General features: G+C 40.9%; 1 long non-coding RNA gene across 1 annotated transcript in view; it reads left to right on the top strand.

The window, feature by feature from the left end:
- Nucleotides 1–13,672, top strand: part of LOC129531901 (uncharacterized) — a 240,948-nt gene that overhangs the window by 135,132 nt on the left and 92,144 nt on the right. Inside the window, exons 3-4 of the long non-coding RNA XR_010134519.1 lie at nt 11,395–11,503; nt 12,069–12,165. This is a non-coding gene — a long non-coding RNA (uncharacterized lncRNA). The remainder of the gene's footprint in view (nt 1–11,394; nt 11,504–12,068; nt 12,166–13,672) is intronic.

Here is a 13,672-nt window from a genome sequence, read left to right as displayed (position 1 = left end):
GCTCCTTCGGGTGCTGGGACTGGATCTTATACCAGCTTACCTAACCATCAGCTCTCAGTGCTAGAGAAAGGACAGTCAAGGAGAGATTTGAAATAGTAGCAACAAGCACTCTTTTTTTTTTTTTTTTTCGAGACAGGGTGACATCCTGTCACCCAGGATGGAATACAATGGCACAATCAGAGCTCACTGCTACCTCCAACTTCTGGGCTCAAGAGATTCTCCCACCTCAGCCTCCTGAGTAGCTAGACTACAGACATGTACCACCATGCCTGGATAATTTTTTAAACTTTTTGTAGAGATGAGGTCTCGCTATGTTGCTTAGGTTGGTCTTGGACTCCTGAACTCAAGCAATCCTTCTGTCTCAGCCTCTCAAAATGCTGGGATTACAGGAATGAGTCGCTTGCGCAGCCAATAACAAGCACTCTTGAGTGGGGCAGATCTATTCGCCCCAACTCAATTCATTGAGTGATTAATTTGTTGAATTAGGTCTTTGAGAGGAAATGAGAGATAAAGATTATTATTATTTATTGACTTACTGATTATGTTGTTTCTATTAACTACTTTATAATTCACAGTAGTTTTTTTGTTTTATCATCATACAGTATATTTTAGGTTTTCCTGTTCTTTGGGCCTATGCCTGCTGAGAATAACAATTTCCTGTGCCTTTTGAATTTTGAGCTGGATTCTATCATGAGATATATGATTAGGTGTTTTACAAATGGTAGAGTGGGTTTATTTCTTCTGTTGCATTTTCAACATACCTAACTGCCCTTTTAAATTTCCCTTAATTCGCATAACTGCTTTTTTGAATGGGAGAAGAAAGAATGAAGTCACAGAGAATTTGTGGGGAGTTGTGTTTGGTTTGGGCCACATGTAGGTGTCTGTTGCCCATGGTATGTGTTGTGGTTCTCTGCCCACCCCCACCATACCCATGTGTGCACACACACAAACACATATACTCGTATCCATGTATGTCAGTCCCTTCTCTATTCACATGTAAGTCCCTTCCAAAAAGCACATGGTTTTCTTTGTGAATCCTGGAAATCAAACAATCTCAGCTTCTGGTTGATTTTCATGTGACAACTTAAATTTTTTTTAAAAAAGAAAGCCCATATATCTGCTTATAAAACATGGAACATTCAAAAATGGCTCAGATGTTAAAATTAAAACAAAACATAAGTAAAATTGACCTTCAACTTGGCTAGACTGGCAAAAACATGAATAAAAAAGAAGTGGTAGCAAAGAGCTAACTGGACTGAGAATGGTGAGTGTATATTGGATTTGGTAGACAAGCCCTGAGATTCTTTATATACGACATTAATACCTCTGAATACTTGCATTTCCATTCTGAGGTTTTGAATGGATTTACCTTGTGCTGTAATTTAGATTTGAGGGGTACATGCCTAGAGCCTCACCATGTGCAAATGGCTAAGGTAAGCTAAGGTTGGAAATTGCTAAGCAGGTAGAAGTAGCAGCTTCTTCCTTCAGGGAGCCAGAAGCCAGTCACCTGCTTAAAGGGTGCAGTGGCTACTCTCATATTCAGAGTAAAAGTAACGCTGGCTTAGGAAGGTGTGCATGATCCACAGCCTGCACCAATTCCTCGGTCTCTTCCTGTATGACACTCCCTTCTGCCTTGCATTCTCTGGCTGCCTGGCTTTTTCTCATCTCTCCAACAGGCCAGGTTCTTCCTACCTCATGACCTTACACTGGCTATTTCCCCCACTTGGAAAGCACTCACCCCAGACCTCTGCCAGGCTGCTCTTTCTTATCCTTCTGGCCTTAGGTTAACAGTCGCCTCTTCAAAACGAACTTCTTTGACCTCCAGCTCCTCACCAGCCCCTAACACTCTCTTTATTTTCATCATAGTACTCCTCCATGACATTAAAAATGGTTTTTAAGCTCAGTGACATCAGGGACCTCATCTCCCTGCTTAGCTGTATCCTTGCCACGTAGAAGAGTTCCTGACTCAGAGCAGCTCAATAAATATTTCTTGCATGAATTATTGAAACCACACTTTATTCCTCAGAAGCATGGACATCTCATTTTTCTCAGCACTCTGTCAAAAGAGGCCGTGTTATATGTTTTATTAATTTATTTCTCTTTTAATTTGGGTTATAGTGAGTTTGCCACATAAACGTTTTGAATTCTTATGTATTCAAATTTATCCTTCATGGTTTCTTGTTTTGGTGGCATGATGAGAAAATATTTCCATTTCAGAATTATAAAAATATCCACTTAAATTTTCTTCTAGTGTTTTCCTGTGCTTGATTTATATTTAAATATTTAATCCATCTGAATTTATTTTAGAATAAGATACATGGTAAGAATCTAAATTACATTTTATTCAAACTGCTAGCCAGTTGACCCAACATGATTTATTGTATAATTTAGCATTTTCCTACTGATTTAAAATCACAACTTAACCATATGCTAAATTCTTCTATCTGTGTCTGTCTCATGGATCTGCCAGTCTCGTTCTGCTCCAGAACCAGATTTCAGTTATTGTAGCTTCATTGTAGCCCAGCTTCTTACGTGATAGAATAAGTGTCTCTTCTTCTAATCTCCACCATTATTGTCTTTTTATATATTTTTCCTGAGATTAACTTTAGAATTATTTTGTCAATTTAAAACAAAGTGTTAGTGAGATTTATTGGGATTGCCTTAATGGAATGTGTTATTATATATTATTATTTTTAGACTTGCTCATCTAAGAATTTGGCATGTTTCTTAATTTTTTTCAAACCTTTTGTGTGTTCATTACTTTATTTTTATTTTCTTCTTATATTTGATGATCTCTGGAGAATAAAACACCTTTAAAATTTTCCACTCAGTCCTAGTTCCATATGTTTTCCATGGTTTGCTTTAAAGTGTGTCTCTCTTTCTAGCCTACCCATTTTCTTTTGGAGTCAGGTAAAGTGAGAGTCACAGATAATGTTCTGAAGGTGTTGAGAGACTTCCTGTTTGAAAAAAATTACAAGAGTCTTCCATGATTGTCAAGGTTGTGGAAAGCAAAGATGAGCTTGCTGTGACCCAGCCCTCAGGTCAACAATAATCCACAGAAGGTCAAGTGTTTACCATCTCCTCTCATTTTATTTAAAAATTTTTTTTTTTTTTTTTATAGAGACAGGGTCTTGCTATGTTGCCTAGGCTGATCTTAAACTCCTGGCATCAAGTGATCCACCTTGGCCTCCCAAAGCATTGGGATTACAAGCTTATGTTAATTTTCTTGAAGCAGGTGATTTCTTTGTCACTCTCGAGTTTGCTAACATAAGAAAAACATTCATTTTGAACTCACCTTTCAGGCCAGGGCACGGTGGCTCATGCCTGTAATCCCAGCACTTTGGGAGGCAGAGGCAGGTGGATCACTTGAGGTCAGGAATTCAAGACCAGCCTGGCCAACATTTCTCTACTAAAAATACAAAACATAAAAAATAAAAATTAGCTGGGCCTGGTGGTATGCACCTATAATCTAAGCTACTCAGGAGACTGAGGCAGGAGAATCTCCTGAACCCGGGAGATGGAGGTTGCAGTGAGCTGAGATCGTGCCACTGCACTCCAGCCTGGGCTATAGAGTAAGACTCTGTCAAAAAAAAAAAAGAAAATTAATTCACTTTTCAGATGCACCAAAGACTTGACTCTGGGGGACATAAATGATGTTGACACCTCACCAGAAAAGAGACATTTAAGTGAAAATATGGCATGGGGATAAACAAAAGCAAATGAGGTTAAGCTCTGTGGGTAAGAGCTCAGGCTCTGGACTTGTGGCCTGTCTTGTTGTGATTTCTGGCTCTGTCATTTACCAGCTTGTCCTGGGCCAGGTGCTTTACCTTTCTATCCCTCAGTGGCTTCACCTGTCAAAGGGGAACAATAATTGTCCTTCCTGCATGGTGTGCTGGGAAGATTACACGGGATATTCCCTGTATGTGCTTAGAACCATGTCTCATTCCATACATGATGATCAGCATTTGAGTCACTCATTCAGTTGTTATGCTAGCCTGGGAGATCCTTATGATCAAGGAGTATTCTCCTGCGTCTTATCAATGCCAATTTGGTTGGTGAGAAAACAAAATTGGTTCCTAGCCAGGGCCACTGTTTGTGTGGAGTTTGCACATTTTCCTGTGGCTTTGTGAGTTTCTTTGGGTACTCTGATTTCCTCCCACATCTCAGCGCTGTGCCTGCTAAGTTCCTTGGGGTACCTCAATGGTCCCAGTGTGAGTGAGCGTGGTTGCGTGTGTGCCTGTGTTCTGTGATGGAATGGTGGCCTGGCCATGGTGGGTTTTTGCCTTGCATCCTGAGTGCTGGGATAGGCTCCAACCACCTGCAACCCTGAGCTGAAATAAGTGCGTAAATGATTATCTTGTTTTCATTAATCTCTCTTTAATGTATGTATAGCTCACATTTATTTCAATGTTTAATATTAGAAGTGTTTTGGCCTTTATTTAGAAGTTTGGTGATGTTTTTGTGACAAGAAATATGCCTTAAGAACTGAACTCTTGTTTATATTAATTCTCCTATGGTAAAATTGGTTTTATTTTATGTTGTTCTATTTAAAGTAGCAGTTTCTAGGAGCCTATCTATGACACTAGTTGAGGATTTATTGTATTTACTCATGCATTGTTTATCAGTGACAGATCACTTTGTATCTTCTTCCTATGGTCTTTAGTTTCTGTCTCTGCTGGCTCTTCCTACCTTCCTCCCTTGAATATTCTCCATAGCCATCACCCACTATGGACTGCACATTGTCCAGCTACCACCCTGTCTCATTACTGCCCAGCTCCATGGACTCATAAACCCACTCCTGTCTGCTGTTATCCCTCTACACCATTGAATTTCCTTTTACTGAAGTCCCCAATAATTAATAAATGGTCAAACCCAATGGATCACTTTCAGTCCTTTCTTGTCTTACTTTGTCTGTGTGAATTTATACTAGATCACAAACTCCATGAGGGAAAAGATATTGTCTTATTCACTGTTGAATTACCAGTGCTTAGAATAGTCTCTGCCTATAATAGATACTCAATAAATATTTGTTGAATGAACAAAATTATAAATATTATTTACACTCGGTCAGCCATTCCCTTCTTAAAACATTCTTTCTGTCTTTGTCCATAGAAACGTCATATTCTTACTTTCTTCTGGAAATTTCTTAGTTTCCTTCCTTTCTTTGTATATCCCTCAAATGTTAGTATTCTTCAGAGTTCAGCTCTTGCCCCCCTCTCTTCTCTTAAAAGCTTCCTGGGGGACTTCTTATATCTATGTCTTCAAACATCATATATATACATGTGTGTGTGTGTGTGTGTGTGTGTGTGCATTCTGATTACTTCCACATCTTCATCTCTACTCAAATTAATTTTAATATCTTTAGACAATGTAGTCAATTACCTGTAGAATGATTTGATATTTCTCTGGCGTTTAAAAATATATATCCAGGGCCGGGAGCGGTGGCTCACGCCTGTAATCCCAGCACTTGGGGAAGCCAAGGCAGGCAGATCACCTGAGGTTGGGAGTTCGAGACCAGCCTGACCAACATGGAGAAACCCCATCTCTACTAAAAATACAAAATTAGCTGGGCGTGGTGGTGCATACCTGTAGTCCCAGCTGCTCAGGAGGCTGAGGCAGAAGAATCGCTTGAACCCGGGAGGCAGAGGTTGTGGTGAGCCGAGATCACGCCATTGTACTCCAGCCTGGGCAACAAGAGCAAAACTCCGACTCAAAAAAAAAAAAAAATTTATATACATATATATATATATGTATCTCCAAAACAAAACTTTTATTTTTTTCAGAGCTTTATGTAGAAAATGTGAAATGAAAAATAATTAGTTGGAAGCCAAAATATCACCATAATTGCTTAGAAATGCTAAATTGGAGGGCACTATTTTGTGTGAGTGACAGATGAGCCCCAGAATTATACAGACCTACTTCTTCAGTTCTGAACCGAACAAGTTGAGCATGGAATATATTTAGTTGCAAAGAAACCACATTCTCTTTTTTACAGGTGTTATACAATCCTACACCAATATGACTGTGGAGTTGCTGAAGGTTAAGAAGCTGTCTCCATCGTACATTCTTAAGTAATCATGAACTAGCTTGAGAACATTTGGTGGTGGCTCATTCTTGAGTTTGAGAGCAAAACAACTAAACCCCAAGATTAGTTATGCCATCATTCTCTTCTTAAGGATATACAATGGAGTTTGGGGCAGCTAATACACTGTTGACAATTTTGACATTAACAATTTACTTCCCTAATTTTCTGAGATACACGTGGATCTCAACTCTTTTGAAGTTTAAAAACAGCAAATATTGTACCTTCCCTGAAGTCTAAAACAATGGCAGAAAGAAAATTTTATTTTTTCTATAATAGAATCCTTACCACAGCTGTGCTTACTAAGGACTCTGTGGCCTGCCAGCATCTGCTCAGTCTCTGCATGGGTCACACATGTGTACTTAGGCCATTTGCTAATTTAATGTCAAGCTATAGGCACCAGCACCTCAAAAATCCTCTCCTGAGATGCCCATGACTTTGCAGATACCCTGTTCTTCTACACCTGTCCCTAGGAGCAGCCTCTGCTAATGCAGACAGAGCTGGAGGCTGAGAATTGTCTTTATGAATGATAAAGAATAATTTGGATAATATGACTTGTTGTGTCAAAGGAGCTTGCAGGCACAACCTCAGAACTAGGAGAATTTACCTTGTGGATCAAGGCAGTGCCAGGCCACGGCAGGCCTTCCCACATGGAGGGGGTACCCAAGCGGAGAAGCACAGGTCCCTTGTTTACCACGTCAGGCTGGCTTTTTAAAGGAGAAGGATGGAGTTGCTGAGATGGACTTGCCTGGCTTATTTTCCCAAAACTATCCATAGGAAATTCACTCTACTTTTCTAGGCGAGGAGTAAAGGGTAAAGCAAGAGGCTTGGTATGTTTAGAATAAATCTCTCCGAAGCAAAATTAGGAGAGTGGGGAACAAGCATTTCCCTCTAACGCTGTGCTTCTTCTAAGACGTGGTTAAAGTATGACCATCCACTCAATCACCTGTGACCATCCACCTCAGCACTATACCTGTGTCACTAAGCACTATAGCCATTAGGCACATGTGGCTACTGAGGTCTTAAAGTGTGGCTACTACAAATTTAGCTATGTTATAATTGTAAAATATACCCTGGATTTTAATTACAAAAATGCAATATATCTCACATATATATATATATTTAAGTGGAGTCTCGCACTGTTGTCCCGGCTGGAATGCAGTGGTGCAAGCCGACTCACTGCAATCTCTGCCTCTTGGGTTCAAGTGATTCTCCTGCTTCAGCCTCCTGATTTGCTGGGATTGCAGGTACCCACCACCACGCTCGGCTAATTTTTTGTATTTTTAGTAGAGACTGGGTTTCACTCTGTTGGCTAGGCTGGTCTCGAACTCCTGATCTCATGATCTGGCTGTCTTGGCCTCCCAAAGTGTTGGGATTACAGGTGTGAGTCACTGCACCTGGCCTCATTAATATTTTTATATTGATCACATGTTGAAATGTGTATTAGCCAGGGTTCTCTAGAGGAACAGAACTGATAGGATACATGTACATATGAAATGGAGTTTATTAAGGTTTATTGACTCACATGGTCACAAGGTGAAGTCCCACAATAGGCTTCTGCAAGCTGAGGAGCAAGGAAGCCAGTCTGAGTCCCAAAACCTCGAAAGTAGGGAAGCCAACAGTGCAGCCTTCAGTCTGCAGCCGAAGGCCTGAGAGCCTCTGGCAAGCCACTTGTGTAAGTCCAAGAGTCCAAAAACTGAAGAACTTGGAGTCTGATGTTCAAGGGCAGGAAGCATCCAGCATGTGAGATAGATGAAGGCTGGAAGATTCAGTCAGTCTGGTCTTTCCACGTTCTTCTGCCTGCTTTTAGCCTACTGCACTGGCAGTTGATTATATTGTGCCCACCCAGTTGAAGGTGGATCTGCCTCTCCCAGCCCACTGACTCAAATGTTCATCTCCTTTGGCAACACCCTCACAGACACACCCAGGAACAATACTTTGCATCCTTCAATCCAATCAAGTTGACACTCAATATTAACCATCACAAAATGAAAATACTTTGGATATATAAGGTTAAATAAAAAATAATATTAACATAAATGTCACCTATTACATACGTGGCTTGCGTTGGACAGCACTGTTGTAAACCAATGGTTCTTCAACTAAAATGGGGAATCTATTGCAGATTGATACTTTCATAAAATTCAAATTAAAATATCTTTCTATAAAACATTGTAAACCTTTACTCTGGATCCTGTACTTATTTTATTGCCCGCTGTTAAAAAAGAGTTTGGTTCTGACTCTCATCTGAAGAGCGTACTAAGAAGTATGAGTAGAAATAGTTCTAGATGTCTCTTCCTTTCATAGGACCCATAAGTAATAAAGTCCTATCAGTTCTTCCTCCTGTGTATCCTATGTGCATCCTCTCCTCTTCATTCCCATTGCATCTTCCTTGGAGAGACCTTTATTTCCTTCCAGGATTATTGTGAGTGACTACTAAAAAGTCTCATTTCCTGCACTCTCATAATCCCTTTATTTAAAACCCTGCAACTCCTCCTCATGCCTCCTGGTCAAAGTACAAAATTCTCCTGGGACCCTCAAGCCACAGATGAATTGACCCCTGCCTGCTGGTTCAGGCGACCTTTCCCCGATTCCACACTAGAGTAGCAGCCAGCAATTCCTGATCTCAACCATGTCATCCTCTATAGAAAACACGATCTCATGTAATCCTTGGAAGAACCTGAAATGCGGGCAATATTTTTCCTATGTTACCGATTTTTAAAACCAAAGATCAGTCTAGCAGAGTAAATTGTTCAAATATACTCAGGTTGTAAGGAGCAGCGTTAGAATTTGAACTTGGGTCTGTCTAATTCAAAAGGCTATGTCCCTTCCACATGACGTGGTGCTGCTTGGAGTTCCTCTAGCCCCCTCTTGTTCCTGGCTTTAGCACATGCTATTCTCTCAGTTCTCCATCTTCTACTTCTGATCCATTTAGGCTTTTCTTATAATACCTGAGCTAATCTTCAACCACCACCTGGTGCGTTTCTTGAGACCTCCTGACCCCCAAAGCCTAGCTTCTTCTGGGACCCTTTCAGCTCCTTCATAACACTAAACACACCACTTGGTAGTTGAAGGTCTTATTTATTTCCCCTTGTGATTCCTCCTGATGCAGAAACCATCCTCTGTGCTTAGCACTATGTCTATTACGGGAGATGCTTAATAATTAATTCATTCATCTTTTCATGTATCCAACTAATAATTATTAAGACAGACAAAGGCCCTGTCTTCATGGAGCCTACCTTGTAGTGAAGGGAAATTGAAAGAATAAACTGAAAATTTAAAAATGCATGTGTGTGTGTGTGTGTGTGTGTGTCTGTGTGTGTGTGTGTGTGTTCTGCTTGCTTGTTCTTCCTCTAGGTGTTTTAGTGCACCGCTTACCCTAATGATATTCACCAAGGGTTCTCAATTTGTACTGCTCCAGCCAGCTGCTGTGTGCCAGCGCAGCCATCTGCTTTCTCCCGTTGCCATCCCCAGGCGGGCAGCCTGTCAGACGGGGCATGGTCGTTCCTTCTTTTCCCATTTGTTCAGTGTCTCTGGATTCAATTTTCTCCTTTTCATTTGGGGAATGTCTCAGGCGTGCCCAGGAAATGTCCTTCCAGCTCCTCTCCATCACCCTGTCATATGTCAGATGTGCTCAGCAAAATTGTCTATGCTCTTGAGGACAGGCTGCTCAGTGGACCATGGAGCCTCAGCCTCATTCTCTGCATCAGCCAGACTTGGCATAAGCCATGACCTGTTTCAGCCTCAGTTTTCTTGTCTGTAAAACGAGAAGATTAGACTATTCTAAAGTTGATGCTTGGCATGCTTTTCTCTTCCCAGGAGTCTTGTGTAAAAACTAAACAGATATAACAGATTTACTCATCCGTCAGCAATATTTACTGAACACCACTATGTTCCAGGCATTGTCTTGGGTGCTGATTATGAAGCAATGAACACAGCTGTCTTGATTCTCTTGAGGCTTATGCCCTGGCTGGAGGAAGCAGATGGACAAGTGAATGCATGGTTATGTCAGGTGGTGATGAGAATGTCAGAGTACTATACCCAAGGTAAAGTGGGTGGGGAGTGTCAATGGAGAAGTGGATGGAGGCTATTTCATGTAAAACAGATAAGGTGACCTTTGAGCAGAGACCTGAAGGAAATGAGCACTACTTGGAAATCTACCCCACTAGTCGTATAGAGTCCCCAACCATATGCCCTGCTACTCATGCCATACATCTCTCCCCCGTCAGTCTATTATTTCAAGCTTATGATATACATGGACATTCTTTTTCTCAGGAAAGCTTTCAAAATGACAGAAAAGTCCATCGGTTATGCTCAACACTCTTCAACATCCCCAACTCTACTGCACACCTGCTCTTTCTTTGTTCCTTGTCTTGCACAGAGAGGAGAATGACTGGTAACCAGGAGTAGCCCAAACTCACGTCACAGCCTGCTGGGACCAGGGGAAGGAGGTGCCTTCACACAGAACAACCCCTTCTTGTAAACATTCTCCCCCACCATGAAGAACATTTGAGCAGTTGTTTATAGGAGATAAATATTGACACAGAAGACTGCAGAGAAGATTTGCAACGTGTTTCATGGGGCAAATGGGTATGGTGGGCTGTCTGTCCCCTCAACCCTTCTCAGCTAAGCCCACCTACTCGGGGTGCTGTCTACTTCAGGAAAATCACTAAGTGACTCATGTGTCCTCATACTTACCTTTCAGACCATGTCCCACCCCTGAGGAGTTTTTCAGAGAAGGATGGTAAAGCGAATGGAACTTCTTATCATTGACTGTTTTCACTACTCCTTCTCATTAACCTATATGGAGCTTCACTGCCATTCATAATGTCCACGGTGATCTTAGCACAGCCTTTCATTTGGTAAGGCTACTAGATATAGTTACCTTTTAATTCCTCAGTAGTTCAATGGCAGAGAGTTAAGCTTTGACAGCTTCCCCATCTGCTTCCTCTGTGTGCCCCCACACTAAGAACCCCCCAAAAAACTGAGCAAGATAGAGCCATGTTAGGTAGAAAGAAACAGCCCGGAGTCTTTCATTCATTTTGACAACTCTTTGACTAAACTAGTACTAGATCAATTTATTAGTTTAGCCACTAGTGGGCTTGGGGCACACAATTTACCTGCATTGAAGAGAAGCCACAGACTTAAGGCCTCTTGGTCTCCCATAAGTAAAAAAAAAAACCACACACATACACACACACACACACACACACACACACACACACACACACATATTGAATGAGATTCTTTTGCCCACCCCCAACTCATTTTTCAGAGTAATTGTTTCAGGTCCATTTTATTTTCCTCTGCAGAGCAAACCAGTGAAAAAATGGCCTTCGCACTCCTGAGAGACCTTTCACCGGGCTTTCTACTTTTGAATTCTCTCCATAGCTGGTTTCCTCTTAGGCCCCGATAGAGCAGGTGAATATAAATGATTGTTCAGCTGAGGAGGGAGGGGGCATTTCATTTTCCTGTTGTAACTGAGGAGAGGAGAGGAGAAGAGGTGATGTGCAATGTAAAGAATCGGGTTTAAGCTGAGGTCCTTGAAAACAGTGGGAGCTAGAAATCAATTAAAGAAAGAAGCAAATAGTGACATTGGCTAATATTCGTTGGGTCCTTAGTGCATGCTGGGTATGCAGTAAGGATACTACATTTTAAATGTAAAATAGTGCACGTAAACCGTGACCCATTCACAGGATACTGTGAACACTGTGCATGCACTATTCAATTTGCCCTCATCACAATTCTCTGAAGTAAAGACAACTGTTACCCCCAGTTTATAGATGAAGAAATGGAGACAGCAAGAGATTAAACAACTTGCACACAGTCATGTGCTTAGCAAGCAGAGCAGCTGGGGAGGAACCTAGCTGGTTCCAGGGCTCCTGTACCTCACCTCTGTGTAGTACCTCTTTGCTGAATGATTTGCTATGTTTTGGGGATGCCTGCCAAAAAAGAACAGTTCCTGATGGCTCAATTTTCATTGCAGTCCCTGAATCACACAGGTATGCTGACTACGTCCTTTCCTGGTACAAACCATCATGTGGGAAACACACAGCAAGAAGCATCTTCAGGTCACAAGATAGGTAATACCATCTACCTGAATTTTTTCAAAAGCAGCAGAATATTTAGTTTTCTATTTCAGTGGCTTCTAACAGAGATCATTGTTTGCACAAGATTAAATGTCTGCAGTCGTCATCTTATCTCAGTGTGTGATATGGGAAGATGGTATATGTGGCAAGGTTTGCTTAGGTCACCCTTGTAGAAAGTGGCCTCAGTATGATTCAGAGGTGATTGGAATCTGGGAAGGATCTTAGAGTAGGAGATGGATTTGTCTCCCCAGGTTTTATGGCTACAATGAGGCAATAAGTATATTTTGTTGGGGAGAGAAATAAAACAAGAAAACTTCCGGATTTGTAGATTAAAGCTGTGGGTTTTCAAAAATTCACTGTAAGCTCTGACATGAGGTTGACAATTTCCTGTTCTCTGTCGTTGGCTTCTTCTGTGATAAAAATTCAGGATTGGAAAAGGTATTACTAAATATTGGAGAGAGATATTAAAGAAATATCTTTAATAAAGATATAATATCTTTAATAAAGAAACTGATACACGGTTGATACTTTCTGCAAGAATTGAAGAGATATTTTTTAAAAGCACAGATTTAACAAGAAGGTGAGCACCTAAGTACTGGGCATGTGTAGAAATAATGTGTGTCTTGGTTAAAAATCAAAGCCAGAGATTTCTGTAACCGTGATGGGTAAGAACTATAAAACCTACCATTTAAACTTAAAATCTATTTGATATATAACTAAAATTAAAAATGTTAATATTTATTTAGGGAAGATAGTCCCTTTGTTCTAGGACCAGTTGAAATACACCAGTTGGTTACCAATTGTTCCTCAAGTTTTGAGGCAAAGTTCAAGTGTCATTAATCTAAATCAAAATATTTAAGATTGAAAAATAAATGTCCTGCTTGGTAACATAGGTAGTGTAAATTGTTGTGCATGGCTGGGTCAAAACTGTATTGATTTTCTTTCATGTTCTAGAATTTTTAAGAGGAAAGGAAATGGGGAGCATACAGTTTTGGGAGACTCTATGTGAGTTTAGAGTACCCTGTGCTGAAAACTATGGTGTGTTCTTACAGAGTCAGTTCTTACAGGTATTTTGGCTCGAGTAGTTACTTACAGGAACTGGGTATTGACACAGAAGACTTTAGAAAGGACTCACCAACATGCTGTTCTCCATTCACTGGTGTAGAGAACTGTCCTGAGTTCATCCCAGCTATTCCCAATGGAACGGTTTTTGTCCTAATGGTAGGGTTATATCAGATAGAATGACCAAGCTTTTGGAAAGTGTACTGATGTTGTGATATCATATTCTGATAAGATTGTTCTTCTGAGGCCAAAGAATGAGGCCATGCTTCTTGGGGGATTCCCTAGAAGGGTGTGTGGGGGTGGGAGACTCATCATCACTCATCCTGGGTGGAGGCAGATATCAAGGAAATAAGAACTTGAATGATGAAAATTACACAGTGAAGTGGACATTTTTCCTGCCTGGTGTAGGGGGGTCTCAAGAGGTAATGTGAAGCTGAGA

The sequence above is a fragment of the Gorilla gorilla genome, chromosome 1 (genome assembly GCF_029281585.2).
Source record: "Gorilla gorilla gorilla isolate KB3781 chromosome 1, NHGRI_mGorGor1-v2.1_pri, whole genome shotgun sequence".
Lineage (NCBI taxonomy): Eukaryota > Metazoa > Chordata > Mammalia > Primates > Hominidae > Gorilla > Gorilla gorilla.
This window is presented reverse-complemented; position numbering and strand designations above follow the sequence as displayed.